This window comes from Oncorhynchus kisutch, linkage group LG12, assembly GCF_002021735.2.
Source record: "Oncorhynchus kisutch isolate 150728-3 linkage group LG12, Okis_V2, whole genome shotgun sequence".
Taxonomy (NCBI): Eukaryota; Metazoa; Chordata; class Actinopteri; order Salmoniformes; family Salmonidae; genus Oncorhynchus; species Oncorhynchus kisutch.
This window is the reverse complement of record NC_034185.2, coordinates 36232395-36244735: the sequence shown is the minus strand read 5'-3', so window position 1 is coordinate 36244735 and position 12341 is coordinate 36232395. Positions and strand designations below refer to the sequence as shown.

At 41.9% G+C, this 12341-nt stretch overlaps 1 pseudogene; it reads left to right on the top strand.

Annotated features, from left to right (window-relative positions):
* Window positions 1-9557: 9557 nt before the first annotated feature.
* LOC109900308 (thyroxine 5-deiodinase-like) lies at window positions 9558-11890 on the top strand (annotated as a pseudogene).
* Window positions 11891-12341: the final 451 nt, after the last annotated feature.

The following is a 12341-nucleotide window of genomic DNA, read 5'->3' as shown; positions in this document are numbered from 1 at the left end:
AATTTTAGAAAGAAAGGGTCCAGATTGTCTAGCCCGGCTGATTTGTAGGGGTCCAGAATTTGCAGCTCTTTCAGAACATCAGCTGAATGGATTTGGGAGAAGGAGAAATGGGGAAGGCTTGGGCGAGTTGCTGTTGGGGGTGCAGTGCTGTTGTCCGGGGTAGGAGTAGCCAGGTGGAAAGCATGGCCAGCCGTAGAAAAATGCTTATTGAAATTCTCAATTATGGTGGATTTATCAGTGGTGACAGTGTTTCCTATCTTTAGTGCAGTGGGCAGCTGGGAGGAGGTGTTCTTATTCTCCATGGACTTTACAGTGTCCCAGAACTTTTTTGAGTTAGTGTTGCAGGAAGCAAATTTCTGCTTGAAAAAGCTAGCCTTGGCTTTTCTAACTGCCTGTGTATAATGATTTCTAGCTTCCCTGAACAGCTGCATATCACGGGGGCTGTTCGATGCTAATGCAGAACGCCATAGGATGTTTTTGTGTTGGTTAAGGGCAGTCAGGTCTGGGGAGAACCAAGGGCTATATCTGTTCCTGGTTCTAAATTTCTTAAATGGGGCATGTTTATTTAAGATGGTTAGGAAGGCATTACACACAATCACATTAAAGCTGAAATGACAGAAAACTATGTACATTTTTGTTTGCTTTACCTTTGTTATTCTTTGAATATATCCATTATAATCATCCTGATAAATGAATTCGCCTGGCTCAGAGAATCTGTTAGTTCTGCGCGTTCAGTCTCTCTATGGCACGGGTGGAGATTGCAAATTGCAATATTGTTGCACAGGGTTGAGAGGTAGACAGCAAGATTTAGACAAATCCCACGTGTTGCAAACCAAATGCTAGCCTAGTAGCATGGGGAAATAATGTCTAGACAATTTTTCCATGGGAGATGAAGTATGGATTGCCTGGCTGTGCTGTGGGGCAGTGGATGCACATTGACAATACAAATGGCAATGTTAAGATGCATTACCCAGGGATTGTGGTGAACAACTCCTTGCTATCAACTAATCAGCATACAGGATCCAAACAACCCGTTTTATAAATCATCATAAGCCATAGGATGCATTTGAAAGCTCTCAAAAGGTTTTAGTTTGAACATTCTGAAAGTTTTGTGAAAATGATTTCAGTTCAGAATGTTGAAGCCTGCATTTACCCATTGAAATTAATGGGAATACAACAAGCTTTATAGTCTACGATTTATGAATGGTAGTAAAAAGCTGTGTTGAAGCCATCTAAGTTGAGTCAGCCGGTATATTTCAACGTCAGATTGGTGTTAGTCGCTGAAATGGATCAAGAGCAGTGACAAATCCACATTTTGCCTCAGAAGACTTTGGACCTTTTGTGCACATTGAAAACGGTTATAGTTCAAAAAGTACCTATAGCAATCTAAAAGGAGTTAGTCTTTACACATCAACATTGGTTTGGTATTTGTAGCTTTAACAGTTCAAGAGAAGTGGCAAATCCAAATGCTTCCCATTCAAGCCCATGGAGCTTTTATGAACATTTGAAATGGATACAGTCCAAAAGGCTGTACACAAACAACCTATTCCAGACCAGTCTGCACGTTTGAAAGTTTGAATGACCCTTCCAGCTTAAACGGTTGAAGATTAGTTACGGTGCAAACTTTTACCATTCAAGTGTATGGCCATTGAAATGTATTGGGATTTATGCAAACACTGGTTGCAGTGTTAAAAGTATACTTATGTACTTAGACCCGTGGCTTCCTAGGGAGCATATGCCATTGACAACTCCTCTCCATCATACTCAGTTCTGGGCTGTCTTCTCAATCTAGTTCCACCCCATGCAGGATATTTTGGTGTCTGCCTAGACCTCCCGCCTCCAGGTGTTTCTTGGGTGACCCCTCTTCCGTTTCCCTCGCTGGTTCCAGGATAGCGTTTGCCTGGTGATGTTGGAGGGGGCTTCAGAGGGTGTAGTCGATCCATCCCTGTCTTCTCCTTCGGATGTCCTCTTCCACAGGAATGATGTTGGTGACCTTGTCAGACCAACTGATGTGAGGGATCTGTCATAGGCACTTATTTAGGAACATTTGGGTTGACTTTATTGTTGTTGTTTTTTTGTCCTCCATGTTTCTAATCCATAGAGCAGTACTGATTTGACATTACATTAAAAAGCCAGATTTTTGTGTGGGTTGTTATTTTGAATCTCCAGATGTTTCTCAGGGAGACAAAGGCTGATCTGGCATTTTGAGCCTTTAAAAGTAGTAAAAAAAAAATATCTTTACAGTTATGGCATTTAAGGTGGCTGCAGAAGGCTAAAAAGGAAAAAGTATGACAATCAGAGATGTGCTTGCCTTTCAGGAAGCACACCTAATGAAAAAGAGGGTGTTATTTGACCACAGAGATAGGACGTACTTTGAAACAAATCTGCCATTTAAACATGTTGAGTGGGTGATTATAATTGCTGTGTGGAAAATGTAGTAGAGTTAGCAGAGTTTAAGAGGCTATAGGATCATTTCTTACACCCCTTGTCCGTGTCAGCACATTTACAGTCTGATCCCCCTCTGACCTGTGCTTTCTATGGACTCTGCCTTGCAAAAGTGTCCAGACCCCTTGGATTTCTTCACATTTTATTGTGTTACAAAGTGGGATTTAAATACAAAATGTATAACTAAAATGTAGTAATTGCATAAGGATTCAGACCCTTTGTTTAGGCAAGCCTAAATTAGTTCAGGAGTAAAACATGGCACAAATCACATAATAAGTTACATGGACTCACTCTGTGTGGAATAACAGGGGTTGACATGATCCTCTGTCCCCCACATATATAACATCTGTAAGGTCCCTCAGTCAAGTATAGAATTTCAAGCACAGATACACCTACAAAGACCAGGGAGCTTTTCTACAGCCTCATAAAGAAGGGCAGTGATTGGTAGATGGGTAACAATAACGAATCAGATATCTTTAAGCATGGTCAAGTTAATAATTATTTAGTGGATTATACACTGAGTGTATAAAACATTAGGAACACCTGCTCTTTCCATGACATAGGTTTTACCTAGTCAGTCTATGATCCCTTATTGATGTCACCTGTTACATCCACTTAAATCAGTGTAGATGAAGGGGCGGAGACAGGTTAAACAAAGATTTTTATGCCTTGATACAATTGAGACATGGATTGTGTATGTGTGCCATTCAGAAGGTGATTGGGCAAGACAGAATATTTAAGTGCCTTTGAAAGGGGTATGGTAGTACGTGCCAGGTGCAGCGGCATGAGTGTGTCAAGAACTGTAATGCTGCTGGGTTTTTTATACTCAACAGTTTCCCTTGTGTATCAAGACTGGTCAACCACCCGAAAGACATACAGCCAAATTGACACAACTGTGGGAAGCATTGGAGTCAACATGGGCCAGCATACCTGTGGAACCTTTTTGACACCTTGTAGTCCATGACCTGGTAAATTGAGGCTGTTCTGTGGGCAAAAGGTGTTTTGCACACTCAGTGTATATTAAACAACACAGGCACATCAAAGTTTCAGTCGTCCTTCTGAACTGCAGGAATTCAACTGCTCAGGGATGTTACAATAAGGCCATTGGTGATTTTAAAACATTTACAGAGTTCAATGACTGTGATGGTAGAAAACTAAGGATGGATCAATGACATTGTAGTGACTCCTCAATAATGACCTAAATGACAGAGTGAAATGAAGAATACAAATATACAGAATAGTTGCATATTTTATGCAACAGGGCACTAAAGTAATAATGTTTGTGTGTGTGACTTTGTCACTTCACCTCCTCACCTCCCAGGTTTCAAGGTTACATAGTTCAAGGAAACACCTCCTCCTTCTCTCTCAGCGGTAAAACTAGCAGCTGTTTGACATACATCACTGTATAATCCGGGTCACGGGTACCAATGTAGCAGACTGGTACATGGAAGCCAGGTCATCTTCAAAAGTCAAGACTGCATTTAGCCTGAGCTACACAAAGTCTCATGTGATCGGTCAGGCAACTAAGTGTTGTTTGGCAAAGCACATCTGCTTTATGCTATCAATTAACAAGATCAATTAACAGATAAATCACAAGATAGGGGAGGGGGGCTGAGAATCTTTGCTTAGGGGGTTGTAGAATTAATACAGTTTTTACTTGCTACAGATGGTGATATCGGTCCGCTAATACAGAGCTAGTAAAGGCCCAGTGCACTGCTTTTGTGAGAATTTTTTTGTAAATTCTCAAATATATAATTTTTGTATATAATCATGTTTCTATTATTATGATTCTTGCCCTTTCTGCTGTTGTCTTTGCCCAATCATTTTGTACCGCGTTTTGTGCTACTAATATGTTGTGCTGCTGCCATGTTGTGTTGCGACCATGTTGTTGTCATGTTGTCTTGCTACTATGCTGTGTTGTTGCCGTGCTATGTTGTTGTTTTAGGTCTCTGTTTATGCAGTGTTGTGGTGTCTCTCTTGTCGTGATGTGTGTTTTGTCCTATATTTTTATTTTATTTTCAATCCCAGTCCACCATCCCTGCAGGAGGCCTTTTGCCTTTTAGGTAGGCTGTCATTGTAAATTAGAATTTGTTCTTAACTGACATGCCTAGTTAAATAAAGGTTAAATAAAATACAATTACAATGAAACATATTGTAACATATTATATTGGTATGGGTGTTGTTAGGCCGATACGAAGTTGAGGCAAACCGTGCCAATATATCCTCCAAACACCGGCTTCGAGGGCATTATCCCTTTTATACAACAGATTACCAACATATTCAAATAATGATTGACATATCTTCATAAAAAATGTTACTTTTATGAATTTATTCATACTATTTCATCCTTCCACAAGATATAGTTCCGACACAAATCTAGAGTTGCTACCCAAGCCGGCTGTTAATTCATTCTATCGGTTCGGTTGCCAGAGAGGCGACCCAGTCGTTCAGTCTAAATGTTCCATTGCCATACTGGCTGGCAAAGTTCTTGTCCCTTGCTTGCTAGTTATCCAGCAGCTAGTGGGGATCCTTAATAAAATACAAAATAAAAATTATGGCTAACTTACAGTAACGTCAAAAAGTGCAGCCAGAACAACAGCAAAGTAGCTGGATGGGTCTTTGTTTTCTAGTGACGTTTATTTGGATACATCCATAACAAGGAGTGAGCATGGAAATTGTGCTCACTCGTCAGGACACTTGTTCAGAGGAGCTAGCCAACAACACAGCTAACACAATCAATCAAATGTATTTATAAAGCCCTTTTTACATCAGCCATTGTCACAAAGTGATATACAGAAACCCAGCCTAAAACCCCAATCAGCAAGCAATGCAGATGTAGAAGCATGGTGGCTAGGAAAAACTCTCTAGAAAGGCAGGAACCTAGGAAGAAACCTAGAGAGGAACCAGGCTATGAGGGGTGGCTAGTCCTCTTCTGGCTGTGGCAGGTGGAGACTATAACAGTACATGGCCAAGATGTTCAAAGGTTCTTAGATGACCAGCAGGGTCAAATAATAATAATCACAGTGGTTGTAGAGGGTGCAACAGAGGGTGCAACAGGTCAGCACCTCAGGCGTAAATGTCAGTTGGCTTTTCATAGACGAGCATTCAGAGTTCGTGTCAGCAGGTGCGGTAGAGAGAGAGATTAAAAAAACAGCATGTCCGGAATGGCAAGGAGTCATCAAGCCAAGGTAGTCCTGAGGCATGGTCCCAGGGCTCAGGTCATCCGGGAGGGGAGATAGAGGGAAAGAAAGAACTAGAGGGTGCATACTTAAATTCACACAGGACACTGGATAAGACAGGAGAATTACACCAGATATAACAGACTGACTCTAGCCCCCCAACACATAAACTATTGCAGCATAGATACTGGAGGCTGAGACAGGAGGGGTCGGGAGACACACCCCGGACAGGGCCAACCAGGCAGGATATGACCCCACCCACTTTGCCAAAGCACAGCCCCCACACCACTAGAGGGATAAGCGCAAACCACCAACTTACTACCCTGAGACAAGGCTGAGTATAGCCCACGAAGATCTCCCCCACGGCACGAACCCGAGGGTTGCGCCAACCCTGACAGGAAGACTATGTCAGTAACTCAACCTCCTCAAATGACGAGCTCCTCCTATTGACGGCATGGAAGAGCACTAGTAAGCCAATGACTCAGCCCCCGTAATAGGGTCAGAGGCAGAGAATCCCAGTGGAGAGAGGGGAACCGGCCAGGCAGAGACAGCAAGGGCGGTTCATCGCTCCAGTGCCTTTCTGTTCACCTTCGCACCCCTGGGCCAGACTACACTTCAAAATGAAGCTGGATAGACTGCAATGTCTAGTTGTTGTTTTTTTTACTGGAGATCAAGTTTATAAATTGCCTGGCTGGGCTGATGAGACAGTGGATTGCACAGTCAGATGGAACAGAGAAAATTGTATGTATTTTATTTCACCTTTATTTAACCAAGTAGGCAAGTTGAGAACAAGTTCTCATTTACAATTGCGACCTGGCCAAGATAAAGCAAAGCAATTCGACACATACAACAACACAGAGGTACACATGGAGTAAAACAAACATACAGTCAATAATACAGTAGAAAAATAAGAGGTGAGATAAGGGAGGTAAAGGCAAAAAAAAGGCCATGGTGGCGAAGTAAATACAATATAGCAAGTAAAACACTGGAATGGTAGATTTGCAGTGGAAGAATGTGCAAAGTAGAGATAGAAATAATGGGGTGCAAAGGAGCAAAATAGATGAATAAATAAATACAGTAGGGGAAGAGGTAGTTGTTTGGGCTAAATTATAGATGGGCTATGTACAGGTGCAGTAATCTGTGAGCTGCTCTGACAGCTGGTGCTTAAAGCTAGTGAGGGAGATAAGTGTTTCCAGTTTCAGAAATGTTTGTAGTACGTTCCAGTCATTGGCACCAGAGAACTGGAAGGAGAGGCGGCCAAAGGAAGAATTGGTTTTGGGGGTGATCAGAGAAATATACCTGCTGAAAAAAATAGGCAATTAAAATAGGCATTTTAACGTAATAGATTTAGCCGGTGGTAACTTGTGGAATAGACACAGTCTGGAATGCGGTTTTAACTAATCAGCATTCAGGATTAGACCCCCCTGTTGTTTAACAACCATTGTGATTAGCAATAAAGCATGTTTTCCTGCTTTATTACATTTTTACATCGACACGAATCAGCACATTCTTGCCTATTTGGATAGTTATTTCACCACAATATAAGTGGGTCTGAATCAGTTCATGGAAATAAAAAGGTCAACGTATTTTTAAATGTAGGCCTGTAGGTTTCCTAAATGACTTGGTCCATTTATTTAACATATTTTGTGACTAGACACGTATGGTTGATTAGTTCCTCAACGCACTAACTGGATTATGGTGTTATTATGATGGATTGTGGTGTGCTTTCTGGCGCCTCGTGACTGCCGTAGCATCACTCAAGTGTGTGCTGTACTTTGATAGTAGTGAAGAGTAGCTAGCTAGATTCTAATCCAGTGGTTGGTTAGTAAGGTAGTATGGGGCCCCTTGGGGTAAGACACCCCCCTGCAATTATCACAAAAAACATGAGATGTCCCCCCAAAAAATTAAAGTTCAACAGTTCCTCTGGCTGCCACTACAAATTTCCTCTGTTTCAAAAAACATTTTGAAGTCATTCCATCAAAACAATTTTGAGGTAAATTGATCAAAGTTTTGGTAATTTACAAAAAGTTGTAGATATAATCCAATGAATCAGATCCATATTTTTTTCAATTAAATATACATGTAGGGAAGCCTTAAGATAAATCTATTTGTTTAGAGAATTGTTTCGTATTGTTTTTGAGTAAGTAATAATATGTTAGGTTAGTATCAGTGGAGGCTGCTGATGGGAGGAAACTCATAATAATGGCTGGAATGGAGTCAATGGAATGGTATCAAACACATCAAACACATGGTTTCCATGTGTTTGATACCACTCCATTGACTCCATTCTAGCAATTATTATGAGCTGTCCTCCCCTCAGCTGCCTTCACTGGTTAGGCTGTTAGCCCAATTAGCCAACTAGCAACATCACTAGCAGAAAGTCTGAGGTCAAATAAATTTCACTTGCAGTGAAGCCGCTAAACAACTACATCACATTAGTCATCTAATAGACTACATTCCAGAGCGACACACAGAAGCAGCCAGGGTCAATGCCCTGCTCAAGGGCACGTCGACAGATCTCCCACAAGGTCAAAAAACAGGGGCCTGAACCAGTGATCCATCAGCCACCGGCCCAAGCTCTCAACCGCCAGCCCTCCAAGATCCCCCCCCACAGTTCCCCAAGAGCTGCCCCTCAACCATCCGAGAACCCCCCCCCCCACACAGCCCCCTCCCCTCAGAAAAAGAAAAAAAAACATATATTTTAAAATAACTACACCCTCCCAAGACCCCCCCCGAAGAGGTACTTTGTTGTGCCCTGAATGCTATTGAAAATGTGTGTGTGTTTAATCAATATTTAATCAGTTATATTCTAATAAATGTGTTCAAAAAATTGTATAAACATTACAAACTATTGAAAACCTTTTGCCCTTGAATTTCATTTTAAAGACTGATGGGATTTAAAATCTTGCCTTATTCAAATGATCATGGGTTTAGATGAACTGTACACAATGTTTGTAAGGAAAAGGTCAAAGAAAAAAGAGAATGTATGTGCAAGTGAGGTAAAAATAGGGACACATCTGTGAAACCCTATGGCACAATCCTCTGTTGGGGTAAAATGACGCCAATAGAGGAGTGGAGGTGGGGTGGTGGCATCTTCTTACCCTGGTAGCTGATCAAAATGCCCCTTTCCTAAAAAAAAAAATTACAAATGTTATTTAACAAAAAACAGTCAGATGTAGCCATGTATTTTCCTTTATAGTTTGTTACCCTAAGCATGGCCATCATCCACCCCCCAAAAATTCTCTGAACTTAGGTTTTCTTGTCAGCAATTAGACTTTACTCTAACTTCATCTGATCTGACCGAGTTCTACTAAGAAACCAAAGACAGCGTGGATGGCTAGACACCGCGATGACAAATCAAATCAAATTTTATTTGTCACATACACATGGTTAGCAGATGTTAATGCGAGTGTAGCGAAATGCTTGCCTGTCTGCCTGCTACCGACTCTCCCATTTGACCACCTCCTCTGTCCGCTGACCTCAATCAAGCCATTAACTGTCTCAACCTTCAGTCTCTTGACCGTCGACAACTCATGATTAATTATGTTGTTGTTTTAAGTTGCTTGTTTCCTGTTGTTGCTGCTTACTGCTTAGCTTAACAGCGCTTGGAGATGTTTTTATGTAATGAATAGCTAGCTTTATATAAGTTAAATACAATATTTATTATTGTTATTATTAATAATAATAGTATTATTATTATCATATTTTCCCTTGTCTGTAACACCACCTGTCATACCGGATATAATTTCATAACTCAGTTTTATAGGGGTGAGTAATCTATCTCATTGCCTTGAGAAGGAATCAGGTACGTAACAGTCGCATTGGGAAAGTTGCGAGAGAGGGGAGGATACTGACCTCAGATAACCGAGGCTTTTTTGGAGGTGCCCAATGCGCACTGCACATCATTGGTATGCGAGAGCGCCGTCTAGTGTGAAAAGATTTTGTGAATGTTAAACCCCTTATCTGAAATACACAAAGAAGAAGAAGCGTTCAAGCCTTTTCGTGTTCTTTCAAATCACCCAGGTTCGTGAAACAAGTAATCAAAGGGCATAGATACACGTAATGATTGGGCATACATTTAAATTAATCAACAAAAAGAATGAATTGCTCTAGACCTATTTCATTCCTATACGTTTATATTCAATACGTCACCGATTCAACAGCATGAACATGGAATACGTATTTCTTCTCAAACTGATCACAACAGTCTAAATTGTATTAATCACAAAAATGTCAGATTCTGTCTTTATCATCGTGTTTGATTTGAAGAGGTGGGTATGTTTTTTAACCCTACATGTGTGAGTTTTGATCACATTTATGTCAAGTTTAAATTCACCATAGGCTAATGTTCATTTGACGTCACTTTCTGACCCACAAACGGGTGTTGTTGTAAATCATGCTATTTCTTCATTTGGAGTTCATTTTCCGGTAACCACAATGATTCACCCCAAAAGAAGTGCCAGATATCGACGTGACAGGTTCGAGTCTGCAAAAAAACGGACCCATGGCCGTGATCACCCCCCCCCCTCTCTCTCTCACACACACTCTCTCTCTATCTCTCTCTCCCTTCCTCTATCCATCTCTCTCTCTCAGTTGACGGGAGGTAATCCCCGCCATGTGAGAGGGCGGCACGAGCTGTGGAGGTGGGTTGTTTTTCATTCACATCCTGCTGCACCTATAAAAAGCACAACTCTGTGAGACAGAGCCTGAAAACAGATGGGAAAAGGTAACTGATACGATTGTCTATATCTGCATGCTTACATTGCCGGCCAGACATCATCGGCAGGGCGAGATGCAGAAGTCTGCAGGTGTCCTGACGGTGCTGGCCCTGAAACACACAGCTCTATGTCTGATTCTGCTGCCACGGTTCCTCCTGGCAGCGCTGATGCTGTGTCTCCTGGACGTCCTGTGTATCAGGAGGAAAGTGCTGCTGAAGATGGAGGGCAGCAGCCCCGAAGACCCGCCTGTCTGCGTCTCCGACTCCAACAAGATGTTCACCCTGGAGTCGCTCAGGGCCGTGTGGTACGGGCAGAAATTAGACTTTTTCAAATCCGCGCACCTTGGACTTATCGCGCCCAACACTGAGGTTGTGCAGCTGCAGGAGCGGCGCAGGGTCAGGGTCCTAGACTATGTGAAAGGGAGGAGACCTCTCATCCTCAACTTCGGCAGTTGCTCCTGACCACCGTTCATGACGCGCCTGGCTGCGTTTCAGCGCGTCGCGAGCCAGTATGCGGACATCGCCGACTCCCTGCTTGTATATATCGAGGAGGCGCATCCCTCGGACGGCTGGGTGAGCTCCGACGCGCCATACCAGATCCCCAAGCACTGCTGTCTGGAGGACAGACTGAAAGCCGCTCAGCTGATGCACTCGGAGGTTCCCTGCAGCAGTGTGGTGGTGGATACTATGGACAACTCGTCCAACGCGGCTTACGGAGCCTATTTTGAGAGACTTTATATCCTGAGGGATGAGCGGGTCGTGTATCAGGGGGGCAGGGGACCGGAGGGCTACCGGATATCAGAGCTTAGGAACTGGCTCGAGCAATACCGGAATGATTTGGAGAATTCCAGCAGAACAGTGGTGGTCCACGTTTAACTTAAAGATAACCATTAGGCGCGTTAAGTGTCCACACAGTGAAGAAGTATTCAGATGCTGCTACAAACTCTTGACACACTGCACATATGACTAGGCCTATACATGTTGTTTTGGTTCAGAAGCATTATAGAATTAGTACACATATTAGTAATGTTTATTATGATGTAAAACGCACGATAGGCTTAGTTGTTCAGTTGTGCTCTTCTTGACACTAATTATTTGTTTGGTTGTTTGTTTGTTTTTGTAAGGAGCTGTCTTTGATTTGAACCTGTGCAAAAGTTGTACTTATTTCAGTTTGACCTTCATTTGATTATGATCACTTTATTTTTATACTACATGGTCTCTACCTTGTGTGTGTGTGTGTGTGTGTGTGTGTGTGTGTGTGTGTGTGTGTGTGTGTGTGTGTGTGTGTGTGTGTGTGTGTGTGTGAGAGAGAGAGAGAGAGAGTGTGTGCGTGCGTGCGTGAGGCTAAATGGCTAATACCTTTTACTCTAGTGTTGTTGTGAAGTTCGGTTTTTAAAGGGTTTTAAACCAGGAAACTGATACTGATGTTGTTTGATACTAGAGTACTTGGCGACTAGCAATGTCTTCAACGAACAAATTGCCAAACGGTTCTGTAAATTGTTTATATTTTATTGAACAAATATTTGTAATAAATGTTAGAACACATTGATCTTATGACTCCTGAGTGCATCTTACTGGCAAGTAAATCTAGGCCTATTTGTTCATTATCATACGCTGATGTTATGTTATCCTTGTCTTTTCAATGCAAATTGTCCACTTCACGTGCACGTTCAGAGGGAGAGAGAAAGACAGCTAATAGCTCTGATGTGTCTCTGGTTATCATTGATTAGGTGGCAATGATTAAGTAGGCGTATGTTAACCATTCAATTCCTTTTTAATTCAACCGAAATCAAGAAATCAGTTCAAATTCAAGTGAAAATTGTTGATGTTTTGTGTTTTAATGTATTCATTTTATTTTAGCTTTATTTGACCAGATTAGTCTCATTGATATTAAAAATCTAAAAGAGACCTGACTAAAATAGCAGCACAAAGTTTTAGACCCATCTACAATATAAAAACACAGAGCAGTACAGTTTAAACATTTTGCAGAGGAGCTCTTA